The sequence below is a fragment of the Balaenoptera musculus genome, chromosome 13 (genome assembly GCF_009873245.2).
Source record: "Balaenoptera musculus isolate JJ_BM4_2016_0621 chromosome 13, mBalMus1.pri.v3, whole genome shotgun sequence".
Classification (NCBI taxonomy): domain Eukaryota; kingdom Metazoa; phylum Chordata; class Mammalia; order Artiodactyla; family Balaenopteridae; genus Balaenoptera; species Balaenoptera musculus.
The window spans coordinates 75,791,016-75,805,953 of NC_045797.1; positions in this window are offsets into that span (position 1 = coordinate 75,791,016).

Consider the following 14,938-nt stretch of genomic DNA (forward strand, 5'->3'; position numbering starts at 1 on the left):
ATGCCCAGCCTTCTGCCAGAGTCGGGCAGTTAAGGCTGCCTGCTGGCAGGCCCAGCCAAAATTGTCAGGAGGTTGATGACGTGTCTGAAAAGGAAAACAAAAAAAAAAAGAGACATGATTTGGAAAGTATTTCCAGGATTTGAAAACAAACGTATGATATTTGATCTGTTCGTGATCCATTTGTAGCACTCATGTTGCTAAATACTACTTGATGGAGAAATATTTGGCAAGATTGCAAGTTGTATTTAGAGATTTGGGGGGAAAAGAAGCTGCTTAGTGAAGAGTGAGCTGATGTGGCCAGGAAAGATAAAGGGGGATGTTTATGGCAGATCCGAGTAGAAATGGGAAACCAGGGCCCAAGGAGATCCATCAGTGAGCACCATTCCAGTCAAAGAAGGAGTAAACTTTTTCCAAGCTGGCTTGGGCAGACCTGCTCTGTCCCGGTGCTTTCTCCGCACTCACCTGTAGGTGGCGACTTCCTGCTGATTGCCCTATGGGCATGGCAATCATTACTGGCATCAACAAGAGAGAGGCATGGGGGCGGGGTGTGGAGGGGAGGAAGCCAAAGGGTACCTGAGGCCTTCCTTTGCCTCTCTAAATGCTGCTGGTTTTTAAAGTTCAACCCCAGGCCACATCCCAGGATGCTTTCCTTGCCTTCTCCGTTCTCACCATAGTTTCTCAGAACTTAGCACCCACAGCCTGGATCCTGGAACTTGGCAATTCATCCAGCTCTCTTCTGTAAGCACCATTATGTACCTGGAGCTGAGCTAGGGCTGGGGGAGAGGGCATTAACTGAGATAGACATGCTTCCTGCTGCTGTGTGGGACAGAGATATTCAATAATAATTTTAAAAAGTACAGTTGGAGAAGCAAAGGGTATTTGCATCTGTATAGTGTTTGTGCAGTAATTCTCAGGGGACAGGAATTGTTATAGGAGGGACAAGTGTTACTCTTTATAGCAAAGAAAAGTGGGGAAGAGTAGAAAAATCTGAATTACACATCTGTAATAGCAGTGTCATTTTTTTCCAAGTCAGTTCAGCATTTTCAGATTTGCAGATGTAGGCTCCTGGTGGAAGTGCAGTTCTTCCTTTGATTCTGCGGCAGCTTTTGGAGCAGGTACCCAGGACTTCCCAAGGGCTAATGCACTTGTAAAGTGGTACTGAACAAACACAAGCCTGTTGGCGCCAGGATGCCAGGGTGCCGGTCCAGTGCTGTGCTAAACAGAAGCAAAGTAGCAAGACTTGCTGCATCTTCCAGACTCAGCAAGATAAGTGGCTCATGACTGCAGACTGTACTTCACCATTCAGGATAATAGAAGACCAGACAGAAAGGTTCCGAGGACCTTTCTCCAAAGAATGGAAGAGTGATCTTTGCATCGGCTAAGAAGTGGGGAGGAGCCCCAGGCCACTCTGAGGATGGATGGTGACGCTTCTTCCATGCTGAGAAAGGCTTACAGTGAGAAAGAACGAGTTCTTGATGATGCTAAAAGCTGTGCGGATGAAAGCAGGGCCACTTTGTCACCCTCGCATCTTGTATCCTGTAATTCATCCATCTACGATGATCCACTCTCTCCCTCACCACGAGACTTCTGGCTCCCACTGATTTTGGAGTGTGTGTGTATAGTGGAGAAAAGTCTGCTAAGTTTTAGAATCTTAGAATCATAGACTTTGGGGGCTGGAAGTATCCTTAGAGATGACAAATCCCACCCTTCTATTTTAGATGGTGACTTGAGGCCCAGGGAGGAGAAGGAAGTTGCCCAAGGTCACACAACAAGTTAACAGCAGAGATGGGACTCAGGCCTCTCACCTCCCGGGACAGGGCTCGCTGACTTTGCCTAATTACCCAAATCCATCCCAATCTGGAATCAGTGTCTCTGGCCACAACTCTGACAGCATTCCGGAACCGAGTCATAAATCCCCAGCCCTGCGGCCACTCCGCTCTGACATTTGTTGTGCTTTTACTGCCAAATGCTGCTGCCCGGAGATGCCATCTCCGGAGGGAGGAATTCTTGAAAGAGACATCCCTTTTTCCCCCTTTCCAAATTAGGAGTTAATTAGTACCAAAATGTGCATGGAGGCGGGGGAGGGCACTGACTGGCCTTCCAGTGGGTTCCTGAAGCAGAGAACTGTCTCATTTTGAAAGTGTCTAATTGTGCCTGCATCTCTGTTTGGAGAAGGGAGTCTCTGCGTCTGGGCCAGGCACCCTCAGGGACGGATCTGTTAACTTGCTGTCACCTTCTTTCGAGATACCATCATCTTGTAACTCTGAGCAATAAAACGAGTAATCGTGGGCCTTTTGAAGCAAGGCTGTGCACCCTGGCCAGTTTGTTTATCCTGAAAGGCCTTCCGTGGGACCAGTGGCTAGCCCGTCACCGGGTCATACATCTGCCCACTCTTCCAGCTCTTATTCCTAGCTTCAGGCTCACAGGAACCCCTTTCCTCCTCCCCCTGCCTCCTTCTCTCCTTTTTATTTTTCTTTTGTGCTCAGAGCTCCACATTTCAGAAAAGATTGCTTTCACCCGAAAGTCTTGCTGTTTGGCCTAATGAAGCTCTCCTTCCTTAGAGGTGTTTGAAGAAGGGCTGTCTTTCTCTGTTGGAATGCAAACTATCCACAAAAGCTGTGCCCTCCCCCTCCACCCCCATTCTGTCCTTGGTTCCTCTGCAGCGGTCCCATAGGCTGGCAAACTCTGAGTGTCGGTGGAGCTGGGGGTCACAAGCCGAGGGCAGCGCCCCCAGGAGGGCAGCCGTGCCTCCCTCGCACGGCTCCAGACGGCATTTGTATTACTCAGAATTTAAATGAAGTTCTCAAAAGACAAAACTAATTAAGATTTACTAAGGCTGCCATTGTCTGATAATTCAATACCAGCTCATTATTAGAACCACATTTATTGAGGTTTAATCACTCTGAAGCAGATTGCTCTGGCATAGCTGTCAAACCACACAAAATGTGTTCTTAATAATTAATCAGTACAGTATCTTGTCCTTCGAGTATTCATCTTGGGCTTGGGTGTGTTTTTAAAGGCACACTCTTGATGTACTTTTGAAACTTCATGGCCTTTTGTTTTTGATGACTCTTCAGATCCTTTAAGCAAGGGGAAAGGAAAAAACAGTTTCCTCCACAAATCCTGTCCCCAAGCAGTGTGATGAACGAATCGAGTCCTGGAATGTGATTGAAGCCTTCCTGGGATCCAGGGCTGAGCTGCTGACATTTTGTTTTTCAAAGACAGAATGCCCACTCCCCACCCCCTCCCCAAACACACTCAGTATTTTGTCTCCCTTGCGTGGAATCTCCAGGCACCAAGGGGATGTTGGGCTAGGAGGGGGCTAGGGAGCTCCTCCTACTCCGGGATCTCATATTCAGACACCTGGGCGAAGACTCTCTGAGCAAGCTGCTCTCTGCCCACAAGTCCAAAGGCTGGGTTCTCGGATGAAGCTGTGACTCTTGGCGAGATTGATTGATTGAGTGAAACCTGCATTCTGACTTGTGATTTCCCCACAAGAGCTGGCGAAAGTCAAGGAAGAACTGGGCTCTGTCTCTCCTGGAGCCCCCATCTCACCCTGGCTACCTTATAGAGGGGCGGTGAGGATCAGATGAAATCACCTACATTCTGTTCAACGTCTTCCCTAAGCTCACAGCCAGGAGATTATCATCTTTACTATTAAGATGGTTGTTGCATTGATGCTTAAGTGTGCAGGCTCTGGATTGAGTTGGCTTGAGCGCCAGTCTTGGCTGCAGTGCCAGCTGTCTGATCTTAAGGAAATTGTTGGTCTGTTTTAAGTCTCAGGTTCCCCTCCTCCAAGATGGGGGTGACCTTCATCCCTACGTCATAGAATGCTTGTGAGAGTCCTGAGATGATCCAGGCAAAGAGCCCAGCACTCCGGGGGAGCACACGCGCCCGCAGGGAGTGTTAGTTGCATTGTTGTCTGTGGATGAGCCCCCTGGCCCTCCCCCCCACCACTTCCCCTTGGTCTTAGAGATCACTGCCGTGAGCAACTGTTGGCTATGAGTCCCTGAGCAACCTTGCCGCGGTCAGAGGAGACGCTGAGGTCACAAGCCCCCATTTTGGGTGTCATCCCCCATTTCTACCTGCTCTTGTCTAAGGAGGTGGCTCTCATCCAGGGACTATTTTGTCCCCCAGGGGACATCTGGCCATGTCTGGAGGCATTTCTGGTTGTCACAACTGATTGTGAGCAGCTAGTGGGTATCGACCAGAGATGCTGCTGGATATCCTACAATGCACAGGACAGCCCGACAACAAAGAATTATCGGCCCCCTAGTTGGAGAAGATTATATTTCTTTGTTGATTTTTTAAAAAATAACGTGTAAGAAAAAAAGATGCTAGCAACGTTAAAAAAAAGAAAGACTTATCAGCCCCAAACATAGTACTGAGACTGAGAAGCCCTGTTCTAAGGGGTTCAGAGTTGCCACTGCCAGGAGGCTCTGTATAAAAGGGCCTGCACCTGCACTCCGATGGTGGCATTCCCAGGCGGGTCACAGAAGGTTAAATAATTTACTGACACTTCGACCCTGGCACAGTAGAACAGGACAGAAAGCATAGTTCCATGGCCTCCTGTGACCTCTGAAGGGTCCATGGGGAGGAGCGTGGACTCTCTTCCACTCTCTGCTCTACACTCTCTGCCGGCGTCAGAGTTTCTGGCTAGATGTCAGGGCCTTACCATGCTTTGCTGTCCCCAGTTTCCTTGTGAGGCTGTGTGGAGTCACAAACTGTCCTTTGGCTTTGTGCCATGCCCACCAGCTTCCTGGAATCCCTCACCTCTCTCACTGTCTCTGGGTACCCAGCTCCTGGGGTTGGGCTCTGACATTGATAAACGGCCCCATCTCCACTGAGAGCCTCAGAGAGAACGCTGGCAGCACGGCCTGCGCGGACCCCTTCTTAAGATTTGCTTTCCCGCCGGGGCTGACAGCCCCCAGGGGACCTGCAGCCCAGGGTTTACTTTCCCCCACTGGGACCACTGGCTCCTCCCCCAAACAGCTAAACCGGAGGGTTATTTCCTGTAGCAGAGGATCCACCCAGGGTGAAATTCAAGGTATAAAGGAGAAGAGCCGGTCCTGCTGCCTTGGAGTGGTTTGCAGATGGCGAATTAGAGTTGAGCCCCACTCAGCCTGGGGCGTGTGCCGCATCAGTTCCTGAGGGACAACCTGCGCTCATTGCCCTGCGGCCCTAACTGGGGTGGAGAAAAGCTCTGCTAGGGCTTATGTTGGAGGGATGACACGTGCCTGGCAAATAAGCAGAGAAGACTCATCATGGTGCGTTCTCTTGGGACTTTTGCAGCCACAAGCTCAGGTTGCAGCTCGGTACAACTTGATTTTCCCCTCCCCATCCCACGGTGACCAAGGTACAGGTGAGAAGGGGATGCTTGTGTTCCCCAGGCTCAATCTATCCAACCAGGCAGAGGGCATCACATCTGATGGCTCTGCCGCATCGTCCCCTCCTGTGAGCCTCACGCGGTCTCTGCGAGGTGGGTGGTTAAATACACTCACAGATAAGGAAAGAGGCTCAGAGAAGACAAACACTTTACCCAAGGCCACACGGCTGGCGAGCAACAGGGCCAAGGCTCACAGCCAGGCTCCTGGTCCCACCTCTGGGGCCTTGGAAGGAGCCCAGGGCGACCCAAACCAGGGCAGTTCCAGCCAGTGCCACCGTGTCCCGGGCGGGGGCATTTTAGCGGACTCCACTTGGCCTTGGCCTCTGCGCCTCCTGTCAGTGTCAGTTTCATGGATGGCACATGTCCATCCCCAGCCTGTGTCCTGCTTCCCCCTTCCATGCTTCGGCTTCCCAAGACGTCAGAACTCCCTGTCCCAGTGGCCTTGATCCTGTCTCCGGGGCCTGTGCGGGCCTCTCTTTGGGGAAGCAGGCCTGGCTGCTGAGATGTGAACCCCTAGACTCCAGGGAGGGGTGGCTGCGTGTGGGGAGCCCGCGAGCTTGAACGTGTGGGCCAGCGACCACGGGGACTGAGCAGAGTCAGGAAGCGAGGTGGCCAGGGGTCGTCAGCTTTGCTCGCGCTGCCGTGTTCTGGGGCAGGGGTCTGACGAGGCTGAGAATTCCAGCTGGAACCTGGCCCTCCGGGTTGTTTTGAGGGAATTCCTGTTAAGGCGGAGGAGAGAAGTGAGTTATTCAACAGTGTGCTGGCGTGATTCACAGCCATTAAATATGTGCACTGTGGTCAGTGGCCTCCTTTCGTATCCGAGCCTCGGGCCTTGCAGTGTTGGGGGTGGACTCGGCCAGCTACAGGCCTGGAGGCTCCGTGGTCTTTGAGCTGCACACGGCCTAAGCCTGCACTGTCGGTGCCACCACCCACCCTGGCACCCTCCCCTTCCCCGTCTGGGCCGTCACAGCCGCAGCCTCTGACCACTCTCCCTGCCGCCAGCCACACTGTATTGGGAGGAACATATCAGCTCCCCTTGCCAGCAGCTCTCAGGACATTTTCCGGCTTGATGACACATGTGGGACGTGGCTTGTGATATTCTCTTGAGAAATCCTTCCACACGAACCTTCCTCAAAGGTCCAAATCCCAAGCCCGGGCCCTCACAAGTCTCCCCTCTGACTCTGTCCTCACAGGTTGAAATGTGTGTTTCTAGTCCTGGGAACACCCATGACTGCCTGCTTCCTAGGACCTTGCTGGAGATAGAATGGCCCACCTCCTGGCTTGCCCAGGACTGCCCTGGGACGCATGATTTGCAGTGGGAAAACCAGATCTATCCCAGGCAACCTGTAAGGCATGGACCTTCCCAGTGCTTCTCAGCCTCTAGGGTGCCAGGATTATTTACCTGGACTCAGTGCTGACTGCCACCAGTTACCTGTCTAAGGAAAGAAATCGGATCCCTGCTGAACAACTTCCTTAGTTCTGGTAGCCAATGAGCCTCGCACGGGTCCTCAGGGGAGGCCGGCTCCTTTCGTGCTCTGGGGCCCACCTTCCTGCACACTCTCGTCTCGTGCCCTGGACCTTGAACTTTGCCCCTTCCTGGAACTCCTCGCACTCTCTCCCATGTAGGATCGCTTCTGTCAAGAGCACCTTCTGGTCCTGGCACACTCGCACTCACCTCTCTAAAACTCGTTCAAGTGTGACCTCCTTTAAAAACAGGAATACTCCCCTCCCACCCTGCCCCTGGCATAAATAATTGTTCTCACTTTCCCAGCTCCCATTGCACTTGGCACAAATTCAACCACTGTTGATGCGGGAGCTTGGAACTGTGCTAGGTCCACACGTCTCTTACAAAGCTCTTTATATATGATATTGTAATTATTGACTAGGCTGCGTCTCCTGTTTGACCAGTGGTTTCTTTCTTTGCAAGGGCCACAGAGCCCTTGGAGAGTCTGGGGAAAGTTCTAGACCCTTTGCCTAGAAAAGTACATAAACATACAAATATATAATTTTTGGAAGTTCAGAGACTCCTGGGGTCCACAGAACCATGATGTGAAATGCTGCACTGCATTGTAAGTTGCAAAGCGAAGGAACGGTTTTCCTCAGGTGACTCAGCGACCTGAGGCCTGAGGGTTGAGGGTTCTTACGTTCAGGGCATAGAGGTCTTGTAAACTACGCTGAGAAAGAGCTGGAAGGGCAAGGAAGGGTGCAGGCAGAGGAGCAAGGCCATGTGGGTTACCTGGGGGACTACATTGTGAAATCTGCTTGTGAAAACAATCAGAGATGGGGATTCAGGCGTACTGTTGGAGTCAGAAGAACGGGAAAGCTTCTGGAACCTAACTGAAACCGTATGTAGCCACATATTGTTTTTCCCAGAAAAGGATTCTAATTAGGTCAATTCCATATTATTCTTATGGTATTGGATGCACAGTAAAAGGGGGCCCTCGGCAGTACACGAACGGCCTGCAGTTCTGAGAAGGCTGGAAGAGGGGCCGCGAGGCCACCTCGGAAAAGACCCATTTGTCACAAGCCCTGATATCTGGGGAGCCACACTCAGTGCTGACTTCTTAATTCCTCAGCACTCAAACACAAACATGGGAAGCCCAGCAGTGACTTGGCAGAGCCCCTATCAAATAGGGCAGGTGTCTTGTTCTTTTCATTTCCGGTACTCTGAGATCAGGGGGCTCTTTTCCTAATTACTCCCTGGCGCCCTTTCCTCAGCTTCCATCTGAGCTCCTCACGTACGTCCCGGCACTGGGGCCTTTCCACGGCAGGCGTCCTGAAAGCTTAGTTTGGTTTCAGGATCTAGGTAAGCAGTGCTATTCTGCAAAAAGAACCATTATGTTCCCCCAAACACACAGAAGCACCAGAATTCACAGCGTGCGCTTTACAAGGGCAATAAATTTTTATATGCAGCTCAGTGAAATACCTAATACAGACAATTATCCACCAAAATAAACTGATGGGAGAGAGAATGGCTATATTTGGCTTAGACTTAATTATTTTGCATTTGAACTTCTCAATTCCATGTAATAAAATTCCATTCTGCCCTTATTTCCTGGTTAGGTTACTTAAATCTCGACTCTGGTAACTGAGCCCTTGAGTGGCGTAGACTGTCCAATGTCAGTGGTAAGAAAATGTGAAAGGTTTGACATCAATTACAACATTACACACAACATAAAATTTAACAACTTGAATCAGGCTTTCATTGCTCTTTAAAGAGATGGTATGGCTTTTTAAGGTCTAAAAATTAATCAGTTTCTAAGAGTAATACCTTTTTGGAAGTCCTAGATCTGATTCTTAGCTTAAGATGTAAGAGGGTATCTCTCTGTCTCTGTCACTGTCTCTCTCTCCACATCACCCCTCCCCCTTTTATTTGAAAAAAGTCTCCCCTTTTATGTAAAAAGGCAGTTTAAGTTTTACAGTTTGTATTTTTCTAGGGAAGCGATTTTCCTTTAATGAAAGAAAAAGTAAAAAACAGAGAAATTGAATTGTTCTCCTAGGGGGGTAAAATTCTGCAGAGACCACAGTAAAAACACAAGGACTAACATTTGGCAACTGTCACCCCATTGCTCCTTGTCATTTGATGGTCTGGTAAAACACTACATGTAATTCTGCAGTTTCGGCCTGTAACAGGCCAACGTCGGCAAGAACAGGAGTAAATGACCTCCCTCCTTTAATAAGTGTGGTCTGTGCGGGTCCGCCCCAGGTTGACGGCTGGGCATCAGGGGCAGACGGGCGGCAGCTGTGAGTTCTGGCCGAGCACGGGGACAGGCCCTGGTGAAGGGCTGGGCTGACTTTTCAGGCCACGAACAGCAGGGAGATTGGTCTGCTTTCTTTCTGCTTCTCTCAAGGGGGATGATGTACAAAGATCAGAAGCTGACGGAGCTCAGGGTCTATGCCCTATGTGCATTTGTACCCCCAGCCTAACTCAGCACGGGCACATGGAAAAAAAATGAATGAATTCATGAATTTCTATAGCCAGGGTTAGAGCATCACCTCACTGCTCTGATATCTCCATCCGGTCATGGAAAAGCACAAATCAGGAAGTTTCTGTGAACCACGGGCTGAACCCTGAGTGCTCCTTGGGGAAAAAGGATGCGTGCCAGTGTGTGTGTGTAGGGGGTGTGGGAGAAGTGGGGGGCTTGAGTGGCCGCATCAGGGTCCATCCTGACCTGTGTTATTCCTGGCTCCTCCCGGTGCTCTCTGCCCACTTTGGAAGAAATAGGCGTGTTCTTTGTGTGATGTTCTTCCCTGTTGGGTACCTCCTCCCAGCATGTCATTTTCTCTGGCCTTGATTACCTGAGGATGAGGTCTCAGAAAAGGTCAGTGTTCGGGTTTCTCCTTTTTCCTCCAACCTCTACTTTGACAAGAAAAAGGGAAAAAGCAGCATGGTACCCTCATGCCTAAGATGCAGTCCAGAGAGCAAGTTCCAGGGGACACTTTAGGAGCAGTTCAGTCAGGCCAATCTCCTTCTTTGCTTCCAGTCTTGTCTGTGGGACACTGGGGAGATGAATGTCCTGCAACCAAGCAAGTATGGGAGCTGCCACACGCTCAGTGCCAACCAGGGCTGGTGCATTTTAGAAAGATTTCCAGCATGTGGTGAAGCGGTGAAAGAGAGGGAGGTTTAGGCTTAGACCACAAATAGCCAGAAAATGAAATTAGCCCCTAGTCCTAACACACACACACACACACACGCACACGCACACGCACGCACCGGAGAATTTTTTAAATAGACTTTATTTTTTTAGAGCAGTTTTAGGTTCACAGCAAAATGTTCCCTCAACCTGCCTCTTCCCCCATACATTTGTTACAAACTGGTACATTTGTTACAATCACTGAATACACATTGACACATTATTGTCACTGAAAGTCCATAGTTTATATTATGGTTCACTCTTGGTGTTTATTCTATGGGTTTTGACAAATGTATAAGGACATGTATCCACCATTTGAATTTAGTTATTACTTAAATTTGGTTATTATCTTTTAAGAGGTAATTCTGGCAAAACTCTCCCCCCGCCCCACCCCGGCAAAAAAAAATCACAAAAATCAAGAAATCTTGCAATTTAAAATACTTTAATTAAAGAATGTAATATGTGAGTTTTGTGATATTCCTCTTGAAAACATATTAAATCAGTGATGGAATAAATAAGGAATATGGACAGTAGTGGCATTATCCATTACAAAACATTTAACCCATAGCTGGCAAAATTAGAGGCAACAAAACCATTTTTATTTCCACACTTATCACAAATCCCCTACATAATTTTATGAGGAAGTTCATTAAACGAGCAGCTACTGCGTTATCTTTTTCCTTGGCCCATTTCTGAAACAACATTAGTTTTTCACACTTCTTTACATCTCAAACATTAAAAAAGGCTTAATCGATGCTTTTACATAAAAAGCAAAGGGCTAAGTTTCCCACCATAAAACATTATGTTGTTTACACAAAAACTGCAGCTAACCTCGTAAAACTCTAGTGATTTCCCAGTGGGGTCCTGCAGGGACACTTGGCTATGCTAGACGTCACACTGATTTCTAGCGCTGAAGCAAAGCGGACTTCCCGCGGAAAGCTGCTCTCAGCCCCGGCCGTTACTAATCAGACTTTTCAGTTGGAGTGCACCGAACAGGCCTCCTCTCCCTATCCCAGGTCTCCAAACACACCTCTGAGCAGCTAAGAAAACAAACGTGAGGTGGAAAAATCCCACACAAGTATCAACCCCCTTGTCCTTGTGTCCACCCTCCTGACACTACAGAGTTCCTACCGCCACGACCTCTCTGGAACCTCTGCTAGATCCTTGGGAGTAGCTTCCAGGACAACTCTCCTGGACAGAAACACACAAGGGGAAGACCTGCCCACGGGTATCACACCTGCCTAGAAATCACGTTCTTTCAAAGTCTTTCATTAGGTGTTGGCGACTCAAAATATTAATGGCAAGATTTTTCACTTTGCTTCCTGAAGTTGAATAAATCAATCAAGCCAAAATCCAAACCTAAAACTAAAAGTCATTGACTGTTCTCAAATGTCTGGCTTTCTAATGAAAATCAGGATAAATATTTAAAGGTTAATTGCTTGCTTCCTCTATTAGGAAAGACATGAACCATTTTTATAGTTGTAAGTTTGAAGATTGGGCAGTTGCTTGCATTCATGTAGAATAACAACATTTATGCTTCACATAAAATAAGTTTACAAATAAGGGATCTTTTAAGTATCGCCCTGTTTATTTTTACCCCTGTGGCCATTTTCTTTGTGGAAACTCACTCAGGAATCTCATTAGATCACCCCTTAACATACGGGGCAGCTATGGGGAGAATACCACAAGGGTGTTCTTGGGGAAACTGAGGCAGGAAGGATTTAGCCTGCATTATATGATTCCACAATGTTTAGATGTTGAGGACTTTAGGGACTCAACGTTGCTTCTTTCGAGCCAAGATTAGAACACAGGCTTTCTGACTCCAGAGTCCTTGCTGTTAACCATTATGCTATCTTGTCATCAGGGAAGGGAGGAGAATCAGGTCTAGTCCTCCTCGAGATAAATTTAAAATCTTGGGGCTATAAAACAGAAATGATGACTAATAATACAAGGTAATTGTTGATAGAATAACATAGTTAATAAGTGCTGATGATAAACAAAGAAGCTAAGGTTGTCAGAGATGGTTTACTGGATGACTTGGGATTTGATCTAGACTTTGAAAGATTAATATGCTCTGGCTGGGCAGAAGAAACGGGAAAGGCCACTGAGGACCCTGCAGATCGTATGGGAGACTCCTGGAGCTTAAATATGGAAAAATAGGGCAGGGTCAAATTATGGAGGTTCTTGAATGGCAACCTAAGGATTTTGAAGAGTTTGGAGTAGATGTTTGCTAAACTCTAGTCTCCTCATGTTTATTTAAAAAAAAAAATTATCACAACATTATTGTGCTAGGTGATAAGGATTCAAAGATCAGAGGATAGAAGTTCCATTTGTGCCACTGTATTCTGAGCAACACCTATGTGCCTGGTGCTCAATAAACAGTTGAAAGGGTGGATGATGGTATGTCTCCAAAGACCTCACAAGCTGGTGTGGTAGAACACTGTATACAAATATTTCATAAGGTACTCTTAAAAATGGAGATGTGCAGAAACCAGAAGATAAAGTGACTAGCTGGATGGGAATAAAAGAAGGAAAAGCTTAATGGAGGAGATGGCACCTCTGTAAGGGAGTACTGCTCTGTAGTACAGTCCATTGCAGGAGTGGGGTGGGGAGATAGAGGGAGAATCAGGGTGAACTTGGAGGCCTAAGGGGCCAGATCATGACGGTCTTTTGAGCCATGCTAATGAGCTTTGACTTATACAGAATGGAATCCACGTACATCAGCGGCTCTCCAGTGTTGGTGGGCATCAGCATCACCTGGAGGGCTTCTTAAAACAGATGCTGAGCCCCACTCCAGAGTTCATGATTTCGTAGGTCTAGAGTAGGGCCCAAGAATTTGCATTTCTAATAAAGGCTTAGGTGGTACTGATGTTGCTGGTCTGGGGACCATGCTTTGAGACCCTCTGATGTAGAGGGTGGGTTTGAAGAGGTGAAAACCGGAGATAGGGAGACCAGTCAGGGGGCAATGGTCCACATCAGAAAGGATGCTGGTCTAACTGTGCTGAGAAACTGCTGCTCAGAGCGGTCTCAGTGCCAAGACTGGAACTCATATCTTTAGACTCTTACTCCATTGTCTCCAATAGGGAGAATCCTGGCCCAACAAGCATATGTTTTATTTAAAGCTCAGTCTTTATTAGAAAATAAAGTAATTTGGATTTATACAACTATGAAGAATACATGTAGGAATTCAGTCTTATACTTTAAGGGATTTTTACTGTTTCAGAGAATGGTATGAGATTCTTTTTCATCTGAAGTGCACAGCCTTGGGGTCCTTGAAAGTGAACCTGGTCTTGCTTGAATCAGATTTTCACTTTAAACAAAAAGGCTCCATGATTCCTCCAAGACATGGAAAGACAAGAGATTCTAATCAGATGACCTCCAGCTTGATTTTCAAACACAACCACTCTGCTGGGAAGCTATTCTCACAAATCTGCGAAGGAGATTCTGAAAGCTGAAGGGAGTTAGACATGGAAAGTTGATTCCCAAAATGGTGAAAGAAAGATTTCATTATTTTGTTACTTTTTTTTTTTTTCCTTTTGGTAATAAAGAATTTGGTGGAGTTAGTTATTTGGCAGTGCATGCTTGGGTTGAAAACATTAATTTCCTTTGTCAAGCTTCCTAAAAATAGTCTTTCTTCAGGCAGAGGCCATCTCAACATGAGCTATGTTCATTCGAGGCACAGCGTGTTTCATAGAAGTAATTACCTATTAACCTGAAGATTTCAATTGCAATGAGACAAAGAATGTGGAATTACACTTCTTGCAAAGTTATGAGCTCGTCTTGTTTTGTGTATGTAACAATAAGTTCTTTCATGACGTGACACCATGGCAGTGGGTGGTGAAATCCGATACCTGGCAAAAATACAATGGAATTATATAATACCGAAAAACTCAATTGTTTTTCCCTTTGCTAATTAACTCCTTTGAGCAGAGAAGTACTGAGGATGAGATCACCTCGCGGCTTTTGTTCTCCGGCTAGTTTCCATGCCGTTTTAGGCACTGTGTAGCACATTTTTAGAAATGGAAGAAGGAGTCTAGTGACTATTGGAACAGACCCTGAAATGGATACTGCCATGGCTTGGTGGCAGCTTCACTGATCCCATGGAATTTGTCTTTCCTGGAATCTTACCCATCACTCAGAGTTGAGCCAATAAGTATGTCCATGGCTCTGTTCTTACTTTTCTCCAGTGACCTTTGTACACTGGTATATAATAGGGCAGAGGCTCACAGGATTCTTTCCAAAAAGATGTTGCCAACTGTAGGTCTGACATGTGAAATCAGGTATAAATAGATAGATACAGATATAATAAATAGATAGATATAACAACCAGCGGAGCTGTTGTCCTTATAGATGAGAAAACGGAAGTTCAGAGGAAATAAATATCATGTGCAAGAAAAGTAAGCCAGAAGGTTATAGAGATAAGATTCAAATCCAGATCTTTCTCCAAAGCTCAGCCCTGTCCACTATGTAACATATTCCTTTCAGTGATGTAGAAAAGGGCTATAAATAGGGTTACCCTGGTGGGTGATTCCTTAAAGGATAAAAATTATTTTTAAAGTGACCTAGTAACGTACTGATTTGTTTTCTTTCTGCTTTTCCTAAATCTCATGTAATAATCATATATTGGACTTCCCTGGTGGCACAGTGGTTAAGAATCCGCCTGCCAATGCAGGGGACACGGGTTCGAGCCCTAGTCCGGGAAGATCCCGCATGCCTCGGAGCAACAAAGCCAGTGCGCCACAACTACTGAGCCTGCTCTCTAGAGCCCGCGAGCCACAACTACTGAGTCTGCGTGTCACAGCTACTGAAGCCCGTGTGCCTAGAGCCAATGCTCTGCAACAAGAGAAGCCACCGCAATGAGAAGCCCGCGCACCACAATGAAGAGTAGCCCCCGCTCGCCGCAACTAGAGAAAGCCCG